At 38.8% G+C, this 27,120-nt stretch overlaps 1 protein-coding gene across 2 annotated transcripts in view; it reads left to right on the forward strand.

The window, feature by feature from the left end:
• DMD (dystrophin) overlaps window positions 1-27,120 on the forward strand; it is a 2,087,389-nt gene that overhangs the window by 1,779,147 nt on the left and 281,122 nt on the right. The gene's annotated exons all lie outside the window — the stretch shown is intronic.

The raw sequence follows: 27,120 nt of genomic DNA on the forward strand, positions 1-27,120 counted from the left end.
CCAGTCTTGCTCCAATCTCAGCTTCTTAAAGAACCCTCCTTGAAAATTAACTACCCTATTTAAGCAGCAACCTGCCCTACGTCCCCCTTCCCAGTCATCTCAATTCAATCCCCCTTACCCAGTCATGGTAGTTCTTCTACAAAGATGTCCCCCCCACCACCACCACCACCATGAACCATGCCTCCAGTATACCTTGCATAGTCCCCTCCCACACTGAATCTGGGCTGGCCTTGTATTACAAATCAGAGGCAGAAGTGACATGGCAAGATCCAAGCCTAGATCAGAAGAAGGCAGCTTGCAGCTTCTATCTTGGTCACTTGGAATACTCACTGTGGGGGAACTGAGCTGCTGTAAAAGAAGTCTGACTACCATAAAGTCACTGTGCTGTGAGGAGCTCTAAGCTAGCCACAGGGAGAAGCCGCATGAAAAGACAGAAATGCTTGGCCAGCCCCCAGCCGTTGGAGCCATCCCATGTGAGGCGCCAGATGTGAGCACAAAACTGCCTGGGACATCCATCTCAGTCGAGCCTTCAGATGACTCCTGCTCCAGCTGCCATCTGATTGCAAACACATGAAAGACCCCAAACAAAAAACACCCAGCTGAGCACATAGTGATAAATGTTTAAAGCCACTAAGTTCTAGGGTGGTATGGTTCTCAGCAATAGGAATAGCTGGCCTCTTTTTCTGTTTCTTCTTCTTTCCATAACATTCATAATATACTGCAAAATTAACATATTTAGTATGCTTTTTTTTATTGTCTGTCTCCCACCATGAGAAAGCAAGCTTCAAGAAGCCAGGGATCTTGTCTGTTTTGTTTGCTACTGTATCCAAGGCACCTAAGAACCATTCTTAGCATGGTAAATATTTGCTGAATGAACGAATGAATGAATGAATGAACCAGAACTCGAGTAGCTTTTTGTGAGTGTGTGGTGAGTTCACCTCAGGATGGCAGAGTGGAAAGATGGGAAGAACCTGAGTCCTAATAATGCCCTTGTGCTTCTGAGTTACCCAGTCCTCTGCTCTTGCCTCTGCACTCCTATTCAAGCCATTTTGTGCTGGGTTTTCTATTACCTGCAGCAGAAAGCATTCCATCCGGCACATGGTCTTTCAGATCATCCTAATTTGCAGCCATAGGACTCAGACATGACTGAACCAGAGGATGAATCCAAGTGGCACACACCATGACATTCTCAAAACATGACACACCTACTGAGTGAAGTACCTAGTTTATAGTATATTCTTTCCTTAGTCCTTCTCCCAAGAGATCTCCTTGGTCTCCCTGCAACAGATATCTGGAGAGCCACCAATATGACTATAATACACTTTTGGATATGTAACTCCAGAACTGGTTACAACTTTAGCTTTCTCTCAGTTCCCATAAGTCCCCATCCCATGAATTTGCCACACTTACCTGAATTTCTCAGACTTAAGCTGGGACCAGTGCCACTCAAGCTGGGACCTCCACCACATAGCAGAAACCAAACATTATTCATTGCCTCTTACTTGCAATGAATTACCTAAAACCTGAAAAATAAGTAAATTAAGTCACTATTTGTTTAATGCTTATATCCAAAAATCACTTTTACGTGAAATTCAGTTCAGTATTTTTTAAGTGACCACATTATGCTAGACAGACTCTTCGGCAGTAGGGACAAAGATGTTCATGACACATGCCCCCTTCAAGAATGATCAACTACAAACAGTACCATAAGGGCTCTGCTAGAGATTTGAGGGGGAAAGAGTGATATTAACGTGGAGACAATCAGCTATTAATTTTGCCCCAGGGATGATATTTGAGCTTAGACTTGAACAATGAGTAGGGTTTCAAAAGGTAGAGAAAAAAATGTACGACTTTTCTAGGAAGACAGGACAGCATAAGCAAAGGTTTAGAGGTTCAGGGAAATCTGAAATAACCTAAGGTTGTTAGAGTCTGGAATGAATGAGGTGTGGGATGTATGGGTAGGGGAGTGTAGCAGAGGCGAAACAAGTAAACTCGAAGTAAATGAAGTGTATGTAATTAGGAGAAAGGAGACGTCATTAAATATTTTCTTCAGATCTCCTTTTGACTTTTCACATTTGGCACTCATAAGGAAACTCTGTTACACTAACACGATTTTTACCTTTTTTAGCTTATTTGGCCCAAGTGAACAAGGGACAGAAAGGTTTTAATGCAAAATATTCATTCAACCTGAAAGAACATTGATGATTCCAGACCATTTAATGTTAAATATTTTAGAGTTCTAGATTATTTCTTTTTGGTTGAGCAGAATTTGTTTTCAGACTGAAAATATATGTTTAGTTTGTAATAGACTAATTGCTCCTGCTTTCAAGCCCGTCTCCTGGGCATCAGCAGGTTCAAGTTCAGCAGGTAGGAATCTGACCTCTGAGAATGTAGCCTAAGAGTTAAGGAATGCATGATTACTCCTGTAATTACTTGAGAGAGGTTCTGAAATCCTGGTGGGGTTGATGGGGCCACCGGATAGCAGGGGTCAAAAATGTATAAGAGGTTAGGAATTCAGACTGGAGCTTCGGTGGGGAGTCAGAGTAAACAGGTTCTGAATATAAAAGATCAGGAATTCAAGATAACAGTTAAGAAACCAACATCTCGGGGCTTCCCTGGTGGCGCGGTGGTTAAGAATCTGCCTGCCAATGCAGGGGACACAGGTTTGAGCCCTGGTCCGGGAAGACCCCACATGCCGCAGAGCAGCTAAGCCCATGTGCCACAACTACTGAGCCTTCACTCTAGAGCATGCCAGCCACAACTACTGAGCCCATGTACTGCAACTACTGAAGCCGTGTGCCCTAGAGCCCGTGCTCTGCAACAAGAGACGCCACAGCAATGAGAGGCCTACGCACTGCAACGAAGAGTAGCCCCCACTCATCGCAACTAGAGAAAGCCCGCGCGCAGCAATGATGACCCAACACGGCCCTAGATACTTAGATAGATAGGTAGAAACCAACATCTCAGAAATGTAAACCTCGCTTAAAGTCAAAGGCTCTCCAAACTAGGACTTCACAATATACTCACCAAGGCAAGAACTAGTGTCTATTTACCTATGTGGTCTGGAGCACAGGGAATTGCAGATGGTGTAATGGTTAGAATGCTTTCAGCAGTCAATAACAGAATGCCCGACTTAAAGGGCCTTATATTTGTTTTTCCCAAACTTTTCCGGCCACAAGAATCACCAGGGGCTCTTGATTACATAATTCCCAAGCCCCCCTGGCAAATCTGATTCAGTAGGTTTGGGAATTTATGTTTTAAACATGAACCCCAATGGAACCTGGCAAGTTTTGAAAATGCTATTTTAAATAGAGACATCTGGTAATCTAATACAGCGGTTCCCAAACTTTAGCATGCATCAGAATGACCTGGAGGGCTTCTTCAGCTACAGGCTGATGGGCTTCACACGGGGTTTCTGATTCAGTAGGTTTGGAGTAAATAGGGTCTGAGATTCTGCATGTCTAGTTAAGTTCCTGGGTGATGCTGATCCCACTGCGATCAGGAACCACACTTTGTGAACCACTGGCCTAACACAACCAGCAGTCCAAAGGTCATCAGATCTGGGGCTGTTTAATTCAGCAGCTGAACTATATTAGGGCTGCAATTTAGCTTCTCTGGGAGTCTCTTGTCTTTCTCCCCATGATTCCAAGACGGCTTCCCACTGCAGCAAGCAACATATCCTCAGACAACAGTATTCAAGGCAGAAAAGGAATAAGGTACAAGGATAACTCCATGTGACGTGTGTGTGTGTGCTGGGGAAGAAAGAATTTCCCAGAAGCTCCCTAGCAGATTTTCCCTTATGTATCAGCCAGAACTGGGTCTCACTGTACCTGCTTGAAACGAGCCACCGGCTACAAGGAATGGTACTACTGGGATTAGATTAGACCCAATTTTAATTTTCCCCCCAGCACTGGGTCCACTGATGCTCAGTAGCTGATCATAATTGAGATTCTTTACCAAAGAATAAGAAGTGAATAGCTGTTAGGTAGGCAAATAGCTGGGAATGTCACAAATGGGCTCTGATACTAGTATGATTATAGCTAGGTTCAGGGTTGAAAATATTAATACGAATGCTGGTAAATAATATATGATACTACCTTCGTTATCACCATTTGCAACAGGCTAGTAGACTCATGAAGAATTTGGCCCTGCATATTGGGGGAAAAGTGCCCTTTCAAAGCTCACTGTATACGTGTAGTCATCTTGCTTTTATTATACCTGTGTATGGAATCGCAAGCTGTCTCTTCAGGTAATGAAATTTAGAGAAGTTGGAACCTGTATAACAGCAAATCAATACTGAAGTTATAGGCAAAGCCTGTACTTGTAGAGACTAACACATAGGATAGAAAGGCTTCGTGACCAAAATTTAACAAATTCCATATTTATAGGCATCCAACATAGACAGCAAACAATGTAGAGTGGTGTATCTTTTTATATGTTTGCACCTCTCTCTCCATTCATTCGAAAAAGTGTATTTTTTGGTTAACAAACACATAACTCAGCTATGCCCGGTATGCCCACGGCCAGCATAAAGTGAAAAGCTGAGTTGTTTATTTGGGGCTCACATCATCCAAATACTATATTAAAGAATGCATAAAACGTCTCTCCTGAATTATAAGGAAAATTTCCTAAGTTTTCTGCATTCTTTTGATAGTGGAAGACTATCTCCTGTTTTACTTTTGTTTCCTTTCAAGAACTAGCTTTTGTTAGGAGAATTGATAATTTTGAAAGAGGAGCTAAGCTAAGCTGACAAATACATTTCTGTTGGTCAGTATCTAAAACTGTTTATTACTTCTTTTCTTCATCCACAATTTAGGGGTAAGTTTGCCCTTCCCGTAGTGAAACTGATGTCTGCCACATTTGTAAGCCCCATCCGGCCTGACAGGGTTGTTGGTTTCAATGCCATAGGCTTGTGTCCAGAGACCCAGAAACTGAGTTTCAGAGAAATTTAGTCTATTGAGCTGGCACCCCATCCCATAATCATTAAGTTATGGTCAGGACATAGTATCTAGCCCCTCGCCCTGACCTTGTCCACGAGAAGCCTGGGCAAAGACCGTGCAACTCCATTAAAACCCAGATCCATCGGGACACTCCCCTTCCCTGGGACAGATGGCAGTTGCACACGGGGCAAAATTGTGCATGATAAGCAAAAAATGGAAGTTTCCAAAGTGCTGTAGAATCACTGATAATTTGAGTACACTTAAAGCTTCAGCAAGATGAATGACAGCACGTTCCCCCTGCTTCCTTTAGTTGCGAAGATTCTGTTTTTCCTTCTGGGTTGATTGCCTAGAAAATAGAAAAAGACCTTTGAGAGGCTTCGCCGGCAGAGGGTGCATTTACCATGTGTGCATTGGGTCTCTGGCACTGTGCCCTGGGGCTGCATTCTCTATAGTTTGTCACAGTCACACAGCGGGGTGTGACTGCTTACCATTAGTTTACTGTCTTCTCAGATGGAAGCAGGCACTGGTTTGCCAGCAACTTTTGGTTGTTGTCGTTTTTGAGAACCATGCAACTAACAGATGTTTGTTGTTGGCTCCATATCTACATTCTTTGAAAGCTGGAGAATCAAATTGCTGACATTCAGACAACACTAATTCCCATATCCAGGGAGCCTAATTTGCCATCCCTGAGATCCTGATTCCTGGTGTTCATGGGTTTAAAAAACCATTTCAGTGACACAATATAAGAATGGGCTTGGGAGATGCAGTGCTGTCTCCACTAAAGATAATCACATTTTACAAACATCTGCGTCATTACTGGTATGATTCATCTCTAAGCTGTATACAGCTGTGTTTCCAGTTTCAATTAACAATCCCTTAATTGCATATCCATCTCATGTTACTAATTTAGTTAATTTATTCATAATTAAGAGTATTCTGTTTTCTACCAAGGTTTGTCGAGCTCAGAACATTATAAAGAGAAATATTTTAAGGCAGCATCTCCGAGGGATTTTGTTTCTTATAATTACATCACAGTAAAATGTCATTCATGCGCCCAAAGGAAGATGAATTGCTAAGGGACTTTTTTTTCCCAGTAAAATGAGAAGCCATGGGAAGCTGCAGTGTGTTGTGTTTTTAAACCAAGTTAAATGCTATGCATTTTGTTCTTTTCTTTCTCCTTTCCTGACATCCTCTCAAAAAAATTATCATTTGATTTGGATTATTATTTAATTATCACAGCAAATCCAGTCACCAATGCAGATAAAACTGTCATTACCCTGTCGGGTAATGGTGTCTCTTAAAATCTAAGCTATAAAATCTGTACATTTCAGAGGACATTAAGATCATGAATTTTAAAATTGCCAAAGCCTAAGCAAGTGGAATACATCTTCGTGGAAAATGGAAGGCAGAGGATAACATGATACCAGTCAGTTAATTCATTTTAGTTTGACCTTTTCTAGATAAATGCGTATACCTTTGCAGCAAGGGTCTTGCCTGGGTTAGTATACGTGTCTGTGTGTCATTAAAAGCGGCAGTAACAAAACATAAAAGTTACCTACTTTGTTTATTGTCCAGGAACTGCCACTTATAGCCTTGACCTATCCTTAAGCTTAAAAGAAAAGTCTCATAATCTTTCAGTAGTCCGCAGATTCTACACAATAGAAATAACAAACCATCTTTTGCCTTGCATGAATTCGACTAAAAGAAAAAATCCACCATCCCTAATTCCCTCTTCCTACTCTGGCAGTTTCCTTGACTCTCAAGAAACCTTGCATATTATTCACGTATGCTTTCACAAATTTAATCATCTGTTACCTACTTTATTGAACCACCACTACATGCCTAGCATTGTGCTAGATACTGGGGGTTACATGCTGATCAAAAAGAGTAGTGATTTCCTTTGTGGTAATGGCACAGTTGAGTATCTTGATTGTGGTGGTACCTATACACACATTCCCACGTAAATGAGTGAATATATAATTGGTGAAATCTTAATAAATTCTATGATTATGCTAATGTCAAGTTCCTGGTTTTAATAATGTACTAGAGTCATGTAAGACGTTAACACTGGGGGAAGATGGGAGGATGGTACACTGGGCTTCCCTATATGTTTCTTTGCAGCTTCCTGTGAATCTAGTTATTTCAAAAGAAAAAGTTTTTTAAAACTTAAAAAAAAAAGAATCGTGGTTTCTCCTTTCATGGAGCTTTCAGTCTGAAGGGGGAATCAGACATAACTCAAATAATCATCTGAGTAAAAGTAAAACTACATTGCTTAGGGAAGCCAAAGAGATTATAGTACATGATTAATAATGCTAACTATCTTTATAGCCACCTAACAAGACATACAGATGATTCTCAATTAATGACAATTTAGGTCTTGGAGCCATGTTTTTGTTTTCCCTTAATTAGTTTCAATTTGTGACAAAGTTTATGTTGTATATTTCACGAGGAGGGGAAAGAGCTAAGTGTCAGAAATAGGTGATATTGTTGATTCAAAACATACTTTTCAAAGTAACTGGTGGAAGGAAAATGTGGTAGTATATGTATTTCATCCTATCCCTTTTAATTCTGAGCTCTTCTATTTTTCTAAAATTTTAATTTGTACATTTAAAAGGCAAGACACAAGGACAGGTAAAAGTTACCTAAAGTGACATTAGCAAAAACTCGTTTATTTTTACCTTTTAGCCATTGGCTATCAACATTAACTACGGCATGAGGGCGAGGTAAAATTTTAAACATTTCTTGAAGTCTCACCCCCATCTCCACAAATTTTTTTCCTGTGTTGTTGCAGGTTTATTTGTGTGTGTGTGTGTGTGTGTGTGTGTTCCTTTATTTTAACATCTTAAATTTGAATTAAACAGAGTAGGAATTTAAAATTATTCACAGCTATACATTTCTCAAGGTTGATAATTTTTTAACATCTTTATTAGAGTATAATTGCTTTACAATGGTGTGTTAGTTTCTGCTTTATAACAAAGTGAATCAGTTATACATATACATATGTCCCCATATCCCCTCCCTCTTGCGTCTCCCTCCCACCCTCCCTATCCCACCCCTCTAGGTGGTCACAAAGCACCGAGCTGATCTCCCTGTGCTTTGCGGCTGCTTCCCATTAGCTATCTGTTTTACATTTGGTAGTGTATATATGTCCATGCCACTTTAAGTAACAGTCCAACCTGTTATACAGGTCTGTAGTCTTTAAGATAGATATTTTGTCACCTCCTGTGTAGAACAAAGGGGGTTTGGAGCCAGAAAAAACTAGAAATTATCTAGGCCAAACTCCTTAGTTTATAAGTCAGAAAATAGATTATGGATGGCTTAGCCATGATATTCTCATTTGTTAAAAGTAAGATCAGAACTCAGACCCAACTCAACGCTCTTTTCACTACACCATGTTTTTTCCTTATGGAAAACAAAGATATATCTTGTTCAAAGATTTATGCTGTTTATCGGAAAGCCAAGCATGCCTGTTTATATCGTACTTTGCCATTTTGCAATAGTAACATATTTTGGGGCTCTTTTGTAAAACTTAATTTTCTATTTTGTACTGGAGTATAGTTGATTTACAATATTGTGTATGTTTCAGGTGCACAGCAAAGTGATTCAGTTACACATGTACATATATCCATTCTTTTTCAGATTCTTTTCCCATATAGGTTATTACAGAATATTGAGTTCCCTGTGCTATACAGTAGGTCCTTGTTGATTATCTATTTTATATATAGTAGTGTGTATATGTTCATCCCAAACTCCTAACATATCCCTCCCACCCACACTTCCCCTTTGGTAACCATAAGTTTTCGAAGTCTGCGAGTCTGTTTCTGTTTTTATAAATAAGCTCATTTGTATAGTTTTTTTAGATTCTACATATAAGTGATACCGTATGATATTTGTCTTTCTCTGTCTAACTTACATCACTTAGTATGGTAATCTCTAGGTCCATTCATGTTGCTGCAAATGGTATTATTTCATTCTTTTTCATGGCTTTAGTAATATTCCGTTGTGTATATGTACCACATCTTCTTTATCTGTTTTTCTGTCGATGGACACTTAGGTTGCTTCCATGTCCTGGCTATTGTAAATATTGCTGCTATGAACACAGGGGTGCGTGCATCTTTTTGATTTACTGTTTTGTCTTATCTGGATATCTGCCCAGGAGTGGGGTTGTGGATCATATGGTAACTCTATTTTTAGTTTTTTAAGGGACTTTGATATTATTTTCGATAGCGGTTGTATCGACTTAGATTCCCACTAACAGTGTAGGAGGGTTCCCTTTTCTCCACACCCTCTCCAGCATTTATTGTTTGTAGATTTTTTGATGGTGGCCATTCTGACCGGTGTGAGGTGATACCTCGTTGTAGTTTTGATTTTCATTTCTCTAACAATTAGAGAGAATGTCGAGAATCTTTTCATGTGCTTTTTGGCCATCTGTATGTCTTCTTGGAAGAAATATCTGTTTATATATTCTGCTTGGGGCTCTTTTTCTGATGCGATCTTTAGATTTAGTTGTACTTGAAACCGTTTATCTAAACACACTGATATCTGCATATAATAATTGGTACAAATATAGATTTTAAAAGTACAGATGATTTTCATTATTTTATGATCTTCTTTAATAAAACTCACCCAGAAAAGATAACCATGTTTAAATAAAGTTCTCTCATTTGTTTTTAGGAATCATGGACTAAAAATGTGACATTTAGTCTTTATATCCCTCATTTGCTTATTTCATTCCAAAGCTTATTTTACCCTCTATTATTCTGTGGTTTTATAAAGTATTTTTGTGTATTCACTGAAAAACCTCTTGGAAGAGAAAGGAAATATAGCATCTGAGAAATAGCTGTGTATTTTTCGTGATCTCTGCAAGGGGCGGGGACCTGAAAGGCAGCCCCAAACAGGAACTCAACTCTGTGCTTCTTAGCATGATGATGTTTCTCCTCTGAACAGTCAGAATAGTAATAATTGCCCCCTGCTCACCTATATCACAGCATTAACAGAGTTCCAGGATTCATGTTTTAATATTGCACTGTGGTCCACGTTTCAAACATGAGGAATGGCAGTGGAGATGAAACTTGGTTTGAATCCTTGGATTTCAGGTGGTACTGGAAGCAAGCAGGGTACTGATTTCAAGTTGACATAACAAAGAGAAGTCTGTTGATGGCTGCAACCAGATAGGACTCTTGTTATAGCTAGACAGTATGCCTCGGTTGGATATGCATGTCTGCAGGGCAAGGGCACTGCGATAAATGCCTAATGGTGGCTGTTACATGGCACAAGAGAGGCATGTATCAGCAACTTACAACTTGACTTTGTTATACGTCATATAACATGTTATATGTGAACACTGATTATGATATGAGGATCGTAGGCCCCATGGTGGCCTAGGCCTTTGTTAGCACAGTCCTGGGAATACCTTGCTTTGCTGGAGCACGGTGAGCAACATTGCGTACCCCATGCAGTTTTGTTTTTACCAGTTCTTTTCTAAAGCTAAGATCCTGTGTGGTGATCCAAAACCAGACTTCTCGTTGATATCGGGTGGGAGTTTTGCTTTGGATCAGCTTCCTACTTGAGGGAATAATGGTATAAACATTGCCTGACAGTCATTATTTGTCACTGAGCTGAAGGTGTTTACCCTTGAGAAAGAGGTAGTAGACAAAAGCAGCTTGGATTCTGGCTCTAGGTTTCCCATCAATCGATTCTGGACATCTACATGCAGTTTAATTCATCTTACTAATAAAATGACCAGCTCCTTGCATGTAAATGTGCTTCTGAGATTCTGTAGAAAAACTTTCTCTCAGTGGTTAATCAAGAAAAAGTTCATAAGTTTCCTATCTTCATTGACCCCATTTTCCAAAACAAATATATTACTTCCTGATTTTTTTTCCACCGAGCAAAGCAGCATAAAGAAATTAAGCGGTAAAACAATTGTATATTTTATTCAACCTTCTAGAAAATACCAGTTTTTTTTAAGTCTTGATATTTTTTGCAGTCAGTAAGGTAGTTAGAAAGGAAATCAGGAAAACTACCTTAACTTGGGTATGACAGGAAAGAGGAAGCAAGAGAGACGCAGGAAATATGAATGGATACCAACCAGAAAGATTTTCAAGTTCTGAGAAAACAAAAAAGGAGAAAAGGTGGGTCCATTAATACCATAACCCCCTGTCACATCACACTGCTGCTCCCCCACTCCCCCATGTGCATCCTCTTGGCCCTGCCTCCATGCTGGTGCTGCTGTTCTATAAGCCATGCCAACACTTACTTGGGTTCCACCTTGAGATTTCAAAATGAGTAGAGAACCCAGGGATCTGCTCCATAGTGAGACCTTTATGCCTTTAACAAGGTCATGAGTATTTATGAAGCAGCTCTTGTGTATATAACATTGCTCCCTGGACTGCTGTTCTATAACACAGGAAGAAGGTCCCAGCCCTTACGGAGTCTTAGAATCCAGCACGAGAGATGGGTTCGACATCTTTATTGCATAATTATTTCATTCCAGTTTTAATGAAAGGAGAAAATCAGAGTGCTAAGAGAGTATAATGAAGGGACCTGACCTGGTCTGGTAGGTTGGGAAGATTTCCCAGGAAGTGATATTTTAGACACACACACGCACCACACGCACACGCACACACACACACACACACACACACACAATACATGCAGAATGTATTCTGAGTGGCTGTGATAAATACATTTCTTACTATAGGTCATGGTCAAAGTTTGAAAACTATTGTTCTCATAATTCCAGGGACAGTAAGGATCATGTGACCTGTTTATCACATGCTTCCCGCAATAGTGTCTAGTAAAGAAGTCAGTGCTGATAACTGATACCACCTCAGTCATCACTAAAGGCAGAAGGCCTTGCGTTCACTGGAGGAGAGCTAAGGGTCTAAGACGTATAGACCCTTTTGTATAAAAGTGTACGCAGGGCCTGCACCTGATATTCGAGGCACATTACAACACTTCTCTTTGGATAAACTAAGGGTTAAATCTCAATGGAATCATTTGTGGATGAACTTCTCATGCTTTTGTAAATAAAGAGAGGAGGGGCAACAAATGTAAATGGGGACGTGTAAGTATAAGAACCTTTGCATGTATAAACTACATTTTGCTTATCCATTCATCTGTCTACAAGCACTTGAGTTGCTTCCAGGTTTTAGCTGTTGTGAATAATGCTGCAATGAATGAGGGTATAGAAATAGGTCTTCAAGACCATGCTTTTAATTCTTTTGGATACATACCCAGAAATGGAATTGTTGGATGATACGGTAATTCTGTTTTTAATTTAATGATCTGCCATATTGTTTTCCATAGCAACTGTACCATTTTACATTCCCACCAACAGCACACAAGAGTTTAAATTTCTCCACATGCTCATCAACACTTGTTATTTTCTGGCTCTTTGATGTTAGCCATCCTTTCCATAGGAAGGAAATTCTGACATATGCTACAAACATGGATGAAACTTGAGGACATTATGCTAAATGAAATAAACCAGTCACAAAAAGACGAATACAGTATAATTCCACTTATATGAGTTACCTAGAGTAGTCAAAATCATAGAGATAGAAAGCAGAGTGGTGGTTGCCAGGGGCTGGGGGAAGCGTTATTGTTCAATGGGTAAAGAGTTTCAGTCTTACAAAGTGAAAAGAGTTAAGGAGATGGACAGTGGTAATGGTTGCACAACATTATGAATATATTTAATACCACTGAACTGTACATGGTTAGGATGGCAGATTTTATGTGTATTTTACCACAATAAAAACAATTACATAAGAAGTGTAGGAACCTTTTATTTTTTAACCAGTAAAGCACTGAAGGGAGTTCTTGCTGTTGGTACACACGGAGTCACATGGCCCTGGGGCAGTTAAATACCTTCTCTGAAACTGATGACACAACTCCCTTCTTGTGATTCTCACCCTCTCACCCTGTACCTTACTCTTAAATCTAACTGCCCTGTATCGTGATTACCTCACTATGTATACAATATACTGTATTTGCAAGCCAGGCTCTTTTTTCCCTAGAGGTCTCTGTAGAAACATAAGACGTAATAATATATTTGCTATATTAATTGCTATAGATAGTTATGTTGTAGTACTACCAGGAACTATTATTTACCGCATTGTTTAAGGTATAGAAGATATCCTTCCACTACGGTCCTTAGTACTTTTGCATTCAAACTTTGAGTGAAACAGGACTTGAGAAATTATAGGCTTGTTGAGTTCTCAGGCATTAACTCAAGAAGGCAGCCTTTATCCAATCACCTACACTTGCCCAGCACTTACCCCGCACTTACCCCATTAATTTCTAATGTTGCTTGGAACAAATTAACATTCCTGGAATGCAAGCTAACTGAAAGAGCCCTGGAGAACAAGCCATTTCCTGGCTACTCATATTGATGAATTTAAAAGGCTGTGCAGTAATATGGACTCCTGCTTCCTCTCAGTGTGTCTTTGAATAAATTGACAGAGTAGCTGAAAGTAGGGCACTATTAGTTGAAAGCTTAAAAAAAAAACCACTTTATTTCAGTCTCTATTCTTGCTAAGTCCCCTCTTATAAATGCGGAGTGAGTTTAGGAAATCATCCAGAGCTATTGAATAGTTGTACAGGAGATTCCCTGACCCCAAATATTTATCCATTTACCACTCTTTACTGGCACAGTACCTCAAATCCCACCTGCCGTGAACTGTCCTAAATCAATCTGGTCCTGCATGAGTCTTAGCTTCTTTCTGGTAAATAATGGAGAGTCACAGAAAAGTTTGAGGTAGATGAGGAGCGGCTACCTCATCGCAATCTCAGACTGAAATCTTCTGTGGGAGAGGAGAAAGAATTTTCCTTCTACCCTTCTAGATTCTTGGCTGAGAACCTCCTGTAATAAAAGATATATTAACAGGAGAAAAACAAACAGAAGTCTAATGACATGTGTTCTTCCCTGTATACATAGGAGAGACCCAGGAAAACTGAGCAACTCACCAAAATGGCCCAAGCCACCACCTTAACTACCATCTCCAGCTCAAGACTAAGGAAGATGTGGGGAATGGGGGAGGCCAGTTATGGGAGGTTATCCCCCCCCAAAAAAAAACGCTCAAAACAATCCCTATGCTGAAGAGGCATGTTTTGGGGTGGCATATTCTCTTCCCCTTCAGAGCCCATAAGGAGCTTTCATTACAGCACACACACATTTGTGACACTGATATGTGCATTACAAAGACCACTGAGATTCATAGAGATGTACAGTAGTCACAGTCTTTGGGCTTCAACCTTCTACCTGTGATGAGGGTTGCACTCTGCTGGGGTGTAAATTCTTGATTAAAGTAACCAGTTGCCTCTATAGTTTAAGCTTGCACTAACCGCATAGATAAAATGTCATACTATCTATGTCGAAGTATTTAAAATTAATTACAGACGTTGTAACACCACCATTTAACTTAAATTCTAAGAGTGGTCCTTTAAGCGTGCAAAACATCCCTTTGAGATGTGGTAACCCCATTAATTGATCAGTGAATAAACCTTTATTATCAGGTTGCTTTACCACCCTGACAGGTGTAAAGCACAGGCTACACACTAGAGTCATCTGGGGAGCTTGGAAAAATCTTGACGCCCGGGCTGCACCCAGAGCAAGTCAGTTCGTGTGGGGAGTCGGGGGTGACTGCAAGCATCAGTATGTGTTAAAGCTCCCCAGGCAATAACGAAGTGCAGTCAGGTCTGAGAACCTTTGCAGTAAAGGAGTGGAAGGAGGGTGGCTATATGCAGAGCAAAACCAGGAATAGGAAGGGATGTTGGGAAATTCGATGTATCTGCGGGAGACTTGCCCTAAATCATAATTCTGAGACCCAGATTTTGGTTATGATGGTGAGTTAGAAAAAGTCTCCTCCCAACTTGACAGTTTCTGGACTAGAACTAAAAGTCTTGCCCAACGCGCAGCAAGGCAAGCTCTGAGATGCCAAGGTTAGCAGCCGAGAAAAGATTTATTCAAAAGGCAGCCAATCGAGGAGTCGGAAGAGAAAGTCTCGGATCCACCTCCCCGACGGCGAGGGGCTTGGGATATTTATAGAATAAAGAAGCAGGGTGGCCTGAGGTAGGAGGAATGGTGATTGGAGGCAAGAAAAAAGAGAAGTAATTGGTGTTCTGTGCAGGTGTATGTGAGTTACATGCTTCTTCATGGGATGCATGTTCAGAAGATGGTGGGATAAGCATGATCTGAGGGTGGAGTTTCTGGCGTCCTGATGTCAAAAAGTCATCCATCGGACACCTGAGCAGGCCCAGTTGAATGGTCGCTGGCCTCGACTAGTTTGGACTGGCAAGACTACCTCCATGTTCCTGAAAAACAATTTAAGCAACCATTACTAGAGCGACCCAGACGTCAGAGGTGTTATCTATAGGGGACAGTTAAGGAGTCTTGTGATACAGTGTTTAAGCTTTGTGAAGCTTGCAGAGTATGCAACTTACAAGAATAATGAAAGCAAGCTTGGTCAGTGAAGGCTGGTTACAGGATATTATTTTATGAAGCAAGTTATAGTTTAAGGGATCTAACTGATAACCACCCTCAATTTCAGAAGGAATTTGGGAGAAGAGATCAAACACTTCCAAAAGACTCCAGCCTGCACCCAGCTCACCTCTTGACTCCATAAGAATCCTTGGTTCTTAAAGAAACATTTGCATAATGAACGTTCAGGGGTCTGGGGGACAGATTGGGGTAAATAGAGAACATGTTCTTTTCAGATGGCTGAATACTATCCCTTGCAGAGCGATTAAAATAACAACTGCCAGAATCAAATAAGATTCTGAGAGAAAGGAAATAAGAGGAATCTGCTGTTGGTAGACCAGTTTTGATCAGTGTGTTTTCATCTTGCGTATGCATAATAAAACAAATTTGGGAGTTAGGATGAGCGTTCTTAGCCCCCGGAGAATAACTTGCATAGGGAACCCAACTAGGATTGTCTGGGTTAGCTTTTTTCTACCACAGAGTTTGGTCCCAGTACCAGGAAGCCTGAATTCTGAATTGTTTCTCTTAAAAAGAGTGCCTTTCAGAGATGCCATTAGGAAACCTGTATTGTTTAGAAAACGGTAGCACAGAACGGTTGCAACTGGAGTACACCTTGTTCCTGAAATTAATTACCCAGAGCCTCAAAAAATTCTTATCTTTTGCTGGTAGAAAACCTTTGAAACTATATTTGTCTGTGGTGTTCACTGAAGAGCCTTAGATATAAAGAGAGACATGTATTTTCAGAGGAATTTTGAGATAGGTTGTGTGTGTGTGTGTATGCATACTTAACATCTATTGGTTTTCCCTAAGGATTGTAGAAATCCCATTAAAACACCAGCTTCTTAAATAGTTACTGAAACTCCAGCTTTTCATATTTTCTTTTATAATATTTGGATGCATTTAGGTGAACTTGCAGCATTTTAATTATATCTGTATCAGATGAGCAGAAGAAATGTAAAAGGGTCCGGGGAGAGATTTAATTTTAGATAGAGGCATAATTAACAGCATTTGGAAAAACTAGTGGAACTTTAATTAAATGTCTCTACATTAATTTAGTCATTTAATTGAAAATGTATTGGGATAGTCCTTATAATTTATCACTCTCACTCTTTGAGGGAAAAGGATTTTAAATAACAAAGCATCAGTGTAAGTACTTTTTTATTATTTAGCTAGATGTCCACCACTTGGCACTTTGTTGCATTTTTTTCCCCTATAGTTTCAAGTTTTTTAAAAAACATTAATTTAGCTTGTCACTTTTATTTAAAGAGCTATAAATCTAGGAGAAACCATATTTTGAAACTTCGAGCAAATATTTCTTTTCCTTTACTTTAGACTTTGATAGTCACTAGAGTCATGTTGTAAAGTTTTCTTCTCAGTATTGTGGCTTTTTTTTTTTTTTGCTTTGCTAGCTTTTTTTTTTTTTTAACAGTGTTATGCTGCAGTAGTGTATCTGAATTTTAGCAAAACATTTGACATGGATCCCTGCAATATCTTCTTAAATAACATGAATAATTACACACTGATACAAGTACAGTTAGGTAGGTTTAGAGGTGTTTCAATCACCAGGCCTAAGGAGGAGTATTGTCTTAAACTGTTCATCTCAGAGGTTTTCAGTGGGTTCACCACAAACTGGATTCAGTTCTTCTGCATTGCCTGACTCCCCATCCCTTCTACATAAATGGTGCCCCCTAAAAGTTGTGCAGTGTACAACCTGCACAACCATAGGCAGTCTCCCTGCCTGTACGTAACCCAGATTTTCATCAATGCTCTAAATAAGAACATAGAACATGTGTAGTTATTAACTTTTCAAATGATTCAAAGGTGAAATGAGAGTTAACACACTGAAAGACCAAAATCAAGATTCAAATAAGATTACAATAGATTAGGATGCTGGACCCAAATTAAAAAAAAAATAACAAAATTTAACAAGAGTAAGTAAAATGTCCCACTGTTAAGATTTTTTAAATCCCGTGTACAAATATAGACTAAGAAACATGTGACTTCCTGGCAGTTTATATTGTTAAAAAAACAAAATTTAACTGAATAAATTTTAAAGATCTTATTGGTTTTATTCAATGAGTCATGAATTGGACAACATCCAGTCTAGCAGATAGAAAGGAGCTCTGAGGAACTGTACAAAATGAAAGACTTTTATAGGCAGAAAGGAACGGGAACAAGGAAGTTATTCTAGGCAAAAAGCAGACTGATTATTGCAAGGTTACTTTCCTTTAGGGGATGGCAGGGGTCTTTCAGCCGGATTATCTAACTAGTGCTGATCAGGCGGTTCCTGATTGACTAAAGACTCCATTTCTGGGAGAGCCGAAACTGTGATTGAGTCTCGGTTTGGTGATGGGGGCCTTAGCTTCAGAGACTCCATTTGGGGCCTGTCCTCTTATTTTTAACAGTATGAAAACAGATTGGGACATTAGGTAACCACAGACTCAGTGTTAATCTCCAGTGTGATCTGTTGTGGCTTGCTAGATTGCATTAATGCAATTAGCAACTGTTTCAGTATACTCCTCCCTCGTTAAGTCACATCTGTGGCATCGTATTGACTTGTGAGCAGTGCATTTAACAGGGACACTGACAAATGATAATACTTCTGTAGTAGGGCAGTCCAGATTGTGAAGGGTGTAGAGATGGTTATATGAGGAATATTTCAAAGAATATAGAACGTTCAGTAAGAAGACAACTTGAAAATACTGGACAGCTTCTTCACGCATTTGGGGAGGGTAGGTAAAGGAGACAGTACACTTAAGCAAGATTGTGGAAGGGAACCACGGGCAAGTGTTACAGGGGGCTCAGTGTGAGGAAGGCAAACCTAAACCTTAGAGTTGTTGCTAAGTGACATGGACGGCTTCACTAATTTCCATCATCTTTCAGTCTGACTGATCAGCTGATAGGAATTCTACATCGCTCAGTTACAGTTCACAGGGATGCAATGCACTGTAGCAATAGCGTAAACAATATAGAAACAAATGTATTTCTCTGTCACGTAAAAGTCCATAAGTAGGTAGGTCAGGGATTGTTAGGCTGTTCTGCTTCACAAAGTCCTCAGTCCCTTGATTATCTTGTTTTCTGCTGCCATGCTGGCCTCAGTTCTCACTGTCACTACATGGCCCAATATGTCTGCTTCTACTCTAGCCATCACATCTGGGTTCCAGCCGCCAGCAAGATGGAAGAAGGCAGAAGGCACAAAGGGCATGTGCCATCGTAGTTTTAAGGAAAACTCTCGAGAACTGCCATCAGTTATAAAGTATCTACTTATAGTTCCTCAGCCAAAACTTTGTCACATGATTATATCTACCTGCATGTGAAGCTAAGAAATATATTCTTTACTTCACGCATCCATGTACCAAACTAAAAATCATGGGTTATATTGCTATGGAAGAGGGAAGGAAACATATTGGAGGCAATCAGCAGTCTTTGCCACAAGACGTTTCAGAGGGAATTACTCTAGATAAACAAGATAAACTCTAAGGTCCTATAGACTCTTAAGAGTCTAAGATCCTGCAATTTATAGACAATAAAGAATCTCTTCAATCTACAAACAGAATTGGTTCTCAAGGACTATTTGGAAGTTCATTTCTTTCTAAGTCCAAAATGGCATACACAGGTGACCAATGTATACAATGTACATCTTTCTACAAAAAGCCAAGTTTCTCTTTTGTTGCCATAGTAATCGTGTCTTTTCTTAAAGCAGCATTCACTGTCTTCTCCTTTAGAACATAGTGGTGTTAGTAATAAGGTTTATAAAACATTACGGAAATGTGCACACAAAACACACCACAGGCTAAGAAAACATAATGGTGGCTAGACTGAAATAAATACAAACGTCCTCTCTTGGTGGCCTTCTTCATTGCTATGCTTCTGCTGGGCCTGGGAGCCTTATTGCTATCTGCGGGAGGTTGTAAATAGAGAAGTTTCTCGACTACAGGGAGGTGAACAAACATTATAAGTTAGGAAGAATGAATTTGTGTAAGTTAATGGAGCTTCTTCTCCTTCCCTGGTAATGCTGTGTTTCTCATTTTGCATTTAAAGACCTATACCCTTACATAGAGAAATGTATGGAATTATTGGTTGATTCATATGGTTTGATGGCCCCTATTACTCTAAACTTTCAAAATGTAATGTAAGTCAAAATCAGAACAAGGCCATGGAGGCCAGTCCTTCCTCTGTTCCATTCCAACCATGAGAAGGGAACAGGGCAGAATAAAGATGGCAGGAGGCCAAGATGCACAATCTAGAATTTGTGGGAACTCTTATCCAACATGTAAAAATATGATAGTATGAGAAAAATTATACTGCAAAAACTAAACTTCTGCATTGTGAAACAAAAAAATTTTTACGCCTGGCTATATTGCTTCTCCCTGTGGAGCTGTTCTAAGCACAAAGTTCCTATTACATAATGAACAACTCCTTAAATACTGTGCAGCTCTGTGGCTCGCTAGAAACAGAATGCAGCAAACTCTGCTTCTCAGTAACCATTTACATTAGATCTACTGGTGCTGAGTTCTATAGTAAAGAGTGATGTGTGTGCACTTGGGGGTCATAGGAGAGTGTGCAAGGTTGAAATTCACAATAAAAGCATTACGTGAATCAGTTATAATTTCAATACTTTTCTATAATCATGTTCCTTACATTAAAGGTTAAAGATACATGCCACTTTAAGAACAGAGGTTGCCAGAGGCTGGGAGAGAGGCTAATGGGGAATTACTGTTCGATGGGTAAAGAGTTTCAATTTGGGATGATGACAGAGTTCTGGAGCTAAGATAATGGTGATGGCTGCACAACGATGTGAATGAACTTAATTTCCCTAAGTTGTACGCTGAGAATGGTTTAAAAAGTGAATTTGATGTATATTTGACCACAATAAAAAAATTTTAACAGCAACAGAAAGATACAAGCCACTTTGAAAATGGTTTAAGAACTTTATTTTTTTAACATCTTTATTGGAGTATAATTGCTTTACAGTGGTACATTAGTTTCTGCTTTATAACAAAGTGAATCAGCTATACATATACATATATCCCCACATCTCCTCCCTCTTGCGTGTCTTTTTTTTGGCATTTGTTTCATTATGTCTAGTTTTATGCTCTTTTAAATTTTAATAAATTTCTATCCAGTCTATCTTCAGGTTAAATATTTTGTGCATAAGAAATAAAGGCCAGAGGGAAAAAACAGGGGTCATGGAACTAATGGCAAATCTACTCTTAAGTTCAATAAAATGATACTCTAAAAGACTTGAGCTGTGCATTGAGTGGTAATAAAAAAATAAGTATCACAAGTAAGATGTAATTGAAATGTTGAAACTTTAAAACATTTCTGTTATGTCCGTGCTATTCAAAAGGTAACTTTTAATCTCATTAGCAGTTTTAGGACTTCCAAGTACTGTTTTATTGATGATGATAACATATATGGAATTCTGTGATGATAGTAGTATATTCTCTTAGTGTTTATGTTATTAAAGAAACGTTGGAGTAAAGCTTGTCCATATAAACATGCTTTGGATGAGGGTACCTCAAATGAACCTTCCTAAATACAATGAGTACGCCCCAAGCCACCGTTCTGGCCTAACCACCACTCTAATCTTTCACCAACCACATTCCTACTAAACTCTACCCACCACCCACCTCTGCCCTTGCTCTGTTATGAAGAGGCTGTCTAGGAACTGAGGCTCTGTGATCAGACAGATCAAGTTCTAATCCCAATCTACTCCTTTGATAGGTATTTAACCTTGGAGCCTTTCTGTGCCTCAGTTTCCTTATCTGTAAAACGCAGTTAATAAAAATTGGCTTCATGAGCTTCTGGAGGATTAAAATTGCTTAATTCATAAACAGAGATCCTTGGGGTGTCAAAAACAATGTGTTATCTATCATTATCATTACTATTGATATTAGTATTATTTCTTCCACCTGGAACACCAATTCCATAAACCCTGTGTGTCAAGACCCTACTCCAAAAAAAAAAAAAAGTAATTATGTGTGATGACAGGTATGTTGATTAGTTAGATAGTGGTGATCATTTTACAATGTACAGGTATATTAAACCATTAAGTTGTACACCTTAAGTATATACATGTTTAATGTCAGGTATACTTCGATAAAACTGGAGAAAATAAAAAGACGTACTTTATCATGGAGTCTTCCCCAGTTCTTCCAGATGAAAAGTAACAAATTCTCATCTTAACATTTATTAATTTCCTATTTGTATTTTATCCTCAAATACACTACACATATCTTAAAATTAGGATCTGTGTTGGAAAAACATTGGTATTTTCCATGGCTTTGCACTTAGTAGATGTTCAGTAAATTTTTATTGAGTGAATGGGTATAATCTATGTTCTTTAATTAGTCTCTGATTTGGCATTAAAACGTTTGAGGCCTCAAGAATTCATGTTGATGATAGTTTTGCTATATCTCACATCTTTTGTAGGTTGGAAAGCTGCAATTCATACATTTTTTTAAAGTGTGGTAATTTATGACAACTTCTAGCTGTTAAATCTTCCCTAGGTGTAGACCCTCTATATCTCTCATCATTCCCCTCTTGTGTTTTTGCTTTAATTCTGTTCAAAGCATAACATCTATTATTGGAACTTTCAGTTCTGAATAATACTTTTAGAACTTGTATAGAATGATTGCAGAGTCCTTAGGAAATCTTCACAGACTGCTTTTAGCATACAGTTTGCCCTTGTGGTCTCTTAACTTTTCAAAAATCGTTTCAAAAGGGCACTTAAATCCATGGGTGGAAACCTGTTTACATCCATTATTGCTGATAATTTGCTGTTCTGGATTTTGGCCAAGCAAATGATTTGGGGACAAGTTTTGTAGTGTTAGAATTTTTTTCTTTCAAAGTATTTTGTAGTTCTTAGTAATTTGATGCATCGTAGTTTCTTATGTCTTGTCAATTACAGGTGATTATCAGTAAAAGGTTTGGCAAATGTCCTATGAAGGTGAATCTTTGAAAGTTGAGATTTTTGCACTATTTATTTCTACTGTTTTAGATTTTTCTGGAAATTAAAATTCTACTAAAAGGGCAATGAGGTGTTCAGAAATATGCATTGAAAATTCTCTTATGAATTTATTAGTCATTGCCCCTAGGCAGAGATATTCAGCCAATATATACTAGTAGACTCCTGCCTTTTCATTTTAAACCTTCTGATTTTGTTCTGATTGGTCATTGCTTGTACCTGATTGTTCTGTGTCCATTCCATACTAATGATTATATATGACATTTTCAGTATCACTCCTGCATGTACATATTTTTCTTGTCTTATGATTTAACTGTAATCATTGCATGTTTCTTAGACACAACCAAAGTGTAGGGTTAAATCAGTAAGTCTTGTTTCTGTGGTCACTGTTTCCCAGAACTCTCAGGGTTTCTAAGCAAGGTGGTTATTCTTCCAGGAATAGTGCTGAGAGTCTCCAGGAGCAGGTATTTCTCTCTAGTTGACATTATTTCACACCCTCCTTTCTCCTTACTATTGAAAAGTATATTTCATTGGTGTTTTGCCAAGAATCCTGCTCTGTTTCATAATAATTTTCTGTTTGCACCTTCTGCACTGAGAAATACCTATTCCATGCACCAACTGAGTAAATGGCAATTTGAAAACATTTTACCACAGCTGGATTTTTTTCGTTGATTCTTTTCATCTGAAGATCATTCATTAGAATTCTCCCTCCTTGTTCTTCTTTACATCCATATCTCCTCTCGTCCTGTATACATGATGTCTTTTGCATTTTCTATATTTAAATGTAAATCACTTACTACAGTTACTCTTTGACTTCATCCCCTGGTCGTAAAGAAATCACAAATTACAAATTTTACTACTTTTTTAAACCTGTTTTCTTACTTGTCCATCAAATGCATTTTACAATTCTTAGACATTCAGCCTCCTGGTGACTGGTTTCTGCCAATCTCTTTAAGACACCTGTGCATTGTTATGGAGTATATCATTGCATTTTGTCCCTGTTCACATTTGCAGAATGTAACCTACAGAATATATGTTGACTAATAAAGAAATGCATCCTCATAGTAGATGGTTATAAAGAGAGGAAATGCATATTGATATGCAGCACGCACCCCCATAAATGAAATGTAGAAAACAGCAGTTTGCCATGTCAGAGTTGCAAATGAAGATTATAGCTAGAAAACACAGAAAGTCTAGAATGTATAGAAGGCTTTTCTTCCAAATTAATTCACATATAAGGCCTGAAAAATTGAAATATCATATATGTAAGCCTTAATTTTTTTATATTACATTGGTGTATTGCTGTGTTTAGGTAAACAACTCTTGAGTTTTCCATACCCTAGACTTTTTCATATAACCACCTAAGTACTTCTTCCCTTGGAGTTACTTTGAAAGGGGGAGGGAGGGAGAGGGAGAGAGACACAGACAGACAGACAGACAGAGAGATGGACAGAACATTCTACCTATGTATGTTAAGAAAGAAATGGAGGAATAAGGGAGGAAGGGAGAGAGAGAGGGAGAAATCCAGTGATACATTATTCCTCATGCTAAACTGGCATATAAAATAATATGTTTAAATCAGTCTAAAATTTTCATTTCAGAGAATTTCATTCTCTGAAAGAACTTGTTCTCATACCCCCAAACTGTTTGGGGGTAGATATTAATCCATGTCTAATCAATTCTATGCAATTCTTTATACGTATTTTCATTTTCATAAGATCATTGAAGAATCAAAGGAAAAGCTATTTTAGGCAGTGAACTCGGGCAGTTATTCCAAAACAGAATTCTAGAAATGTAAGGATAGATGGAATCACAAAAGATGCTCTATTCGTAGTATTTTATACTCTACAGGTAGATTTCTATTTAATTGACATAATTTTAATAGCTTCCCATTTTCTCAGAAGTGTATTTGATTTGTATTTTTCTAACAGTCTTTCATTTCTTTTCATGTCCAGTGTTGAGAAACATAGCGTTTATACCCAATAGAATAAATGATAATTGAAAGGAAGCTCCTTGATGTCCAACTCAGAGTATTTGTTGAATGAATCAAATAGATAGTTTTTAATTCATGTACATGGAACTAGGATTTATTTTTATGCTCTTGGTATTATTTCACAGCAGAGTTAACATGATAGGTGATGTAGGTCTACCTTTTCCTTAGAGATCTTTACAATGAATCATGTATGCTGGGAACATGTCCTGATGCTACATGCTATCATCAGAAATGATGTTTTTCCCTTCATGTCAAGTTCAATGTTGGCATCATATAAACAAAACATGTTAAAATAACAGGATTCTTGGGACTTCCCTGCTGGTGCAGTGATTAAGAATCCACCTGCCAATGAAGGGGACATGGGTTCGAGCCCTGGTCTGGGAAGATCCCACATGCCACGGAGCAACTAAGCCCGTGCACCACAACTACTGAGCTTGTGCTCTAGAGCCCGTGAGCCACAACGGTTGAGCCCGTGTGCTGCAACTACTGAAGCCCGCTCATCTAGAGCCCATGCTCCGCAACAAGAGAAGCTACCGCAATGAGAAGCCCGCACACTGCAACGAAGAGTAACCCCCGCTTACCGCAGCTAGAGAAAGCCTGCGTGCAGCAACGAAGACCCAACGCAGCCCCCCAAATTAATTAATTAATTAATTAATTAATTTAAGAAAGGTTTTTAAAAAAATAACAGGATTCTTGTTCTCTAACACTTTATAGCAGAGGCAGATTATAAAACTGCTGTTTCTCATTATAATTCTCGTTTCATTTGCTTCCAAACATACACTTCTGTGCTTAATGTAAAAGCTTTAGAAACTTATGTTCTTGCAATCCTAAAACGAATTCCTCTATGCCTTTTCCCAGGAATATCAGTGTTCATTTTCCTTTCACATTTTACTAGGTAATTTGATGGGTTATCGATACCCTCTTTTCCTGCCCAAATAGGCAACCCACATAATCATAGTGACCTGTTCGTTTATATGCTCTTTGATTCTGGCCCTCGTACTTCTGCATCTTGCTTCATTTCCCAATTTTTCTTATTCTTCGGAACCAGAAACTAACACACTATCATGTTAGTCATTCTTTCTGCTGATTTTCTCCCCTACGTTTTCTGATCTTTCTCTGAGCCAGTAAAGGGCCATTCAGCCCTTTGATTATGGACCTTCATTTACTTTGACCTTGTAAACACAAACATCCTCTTTGATCTTTATTTGCTTAGAGGAATATGGCAGATGGATCACAATGTACTTTTTAGAATCCTGTGTTTGATTCTTTTTCTGAAATCTTTCTCCCAGGAAGCCTTTTCTAGGTTCTTTCTCTATGCAGTTTCCTAGAACTTACCTCTCCTCCTCAGTGACTCAAAATGTTTACTACCAGAAGGAAACCTAGGGGCCATCTAATTCAACATCCTCACTTTATACTTCAGCATACTGAAACCAAGCTATGTTAAATTACGTGCCTGTAGTAACACAGCTAGTTATGCAGCCAAAGCTATACGGGATCTTGCCACTCCTCCACAATTTATTGGCCTGTCTGCTTATCCCCTCATACCAAGCCTATTTCTGACTTAACTTATGTCTGCTCTCTGAATCATTCAAGCTCCATCCTTAGAGTGGTCTTCCACTAATCCATCTCTCCTGATAGCCAATGAATTGTCAAACCCAGTTGATTAGGAAGCTCTAGTGTCTTTTACACCAAAGCCTAATTGCTCAGGCTGATGCTAAACTGTACACACTAGCCTTCTCATTCTAGTCCCTGCCCCAGGCCCAGTTCACGCTCCTCACAAGGTCCAGAGCCACACAGCTCTGGAATGTACTTACTAGCCTTGTAACTGTGAACGTGCTACTGAAACTCTCTAAGCCTCTTTTCTCATCTATAAAATGAGGGTATAAAATGAGCCCAGAGGCTGTTTATGAGCATTGTATGACATAATACGTGAGAGGTATTTAGCACAGTGCCTGGCCCATAAATAAGTTCTCAATAAATGTTTTTTTGGTGAGAAGCAATAGGGTGTCATAGTAAGAAAGCAGAGTAGGGGGTCTGCAGACTACAGGTCTCAATTCAGATCCAACACGGGGCTTGGGACTTTTTTGGCAGAGGAGCTAAAAATAATTTTTACTTTTTGGAAGGTTGTAAAAACCAAAGAAGAACATGTGTTGGGGACCTATGTAGCCTTCAGAACCTAAAATATTTACTTTCTGAGCCTTCCCAGAAGACATTTGTCAATCTCTGTTCTAGATTCAATCTACCAGGGTATTTCTACCACCCATAAGCTGTATTACCTTTGGCAAATTACTTAACCTGTCCAAGTCTTGGTTTCCCTAACTGTGAATAGTACCTATGTTATAGAGGTTTTATGACAATTAAATGGGATCATTTACATCAAGTGCTTAGCAGAGTTGCTGGAATAGCAAGTGTTTAATAAATGTTAGCTGACATTATTATATCTACTCATTGTTGCCAGATAAGTAGTCTGTAAGTGTAGCTTATTTTTCTTTTTTTAATTTTTATTTTTTTAATGAAGTATAGTTGATTTACAACGTTGTGTTAGTTTCTGGTGTACAGCACAGTAATTCAGTTATATATATATGCTTTTTCAGATTCTTTTCCATTATAGATTATTATACGATATTGAATGTAGTTCCCTGTGCTATACAGCAAATCCTTGTTGTTTATTTATATATAGTAGAGTGTATATGTTAATCCCAAGCTCTAATTTATCACCACCCCCCCCGCCGTA

Source organism: Mesoplodon bidens (assembly GCF_964165515.1).
Source record: "Mesoplodon bidens genome assembly, chromosome: X".
Classification (NCBI taxonomy): Eukaryota; Metazoa; Chordata; class Mammalia; order Artiodactyla; family Ziphiidae; genus Mesoplodon; species Mesoplodon bidens.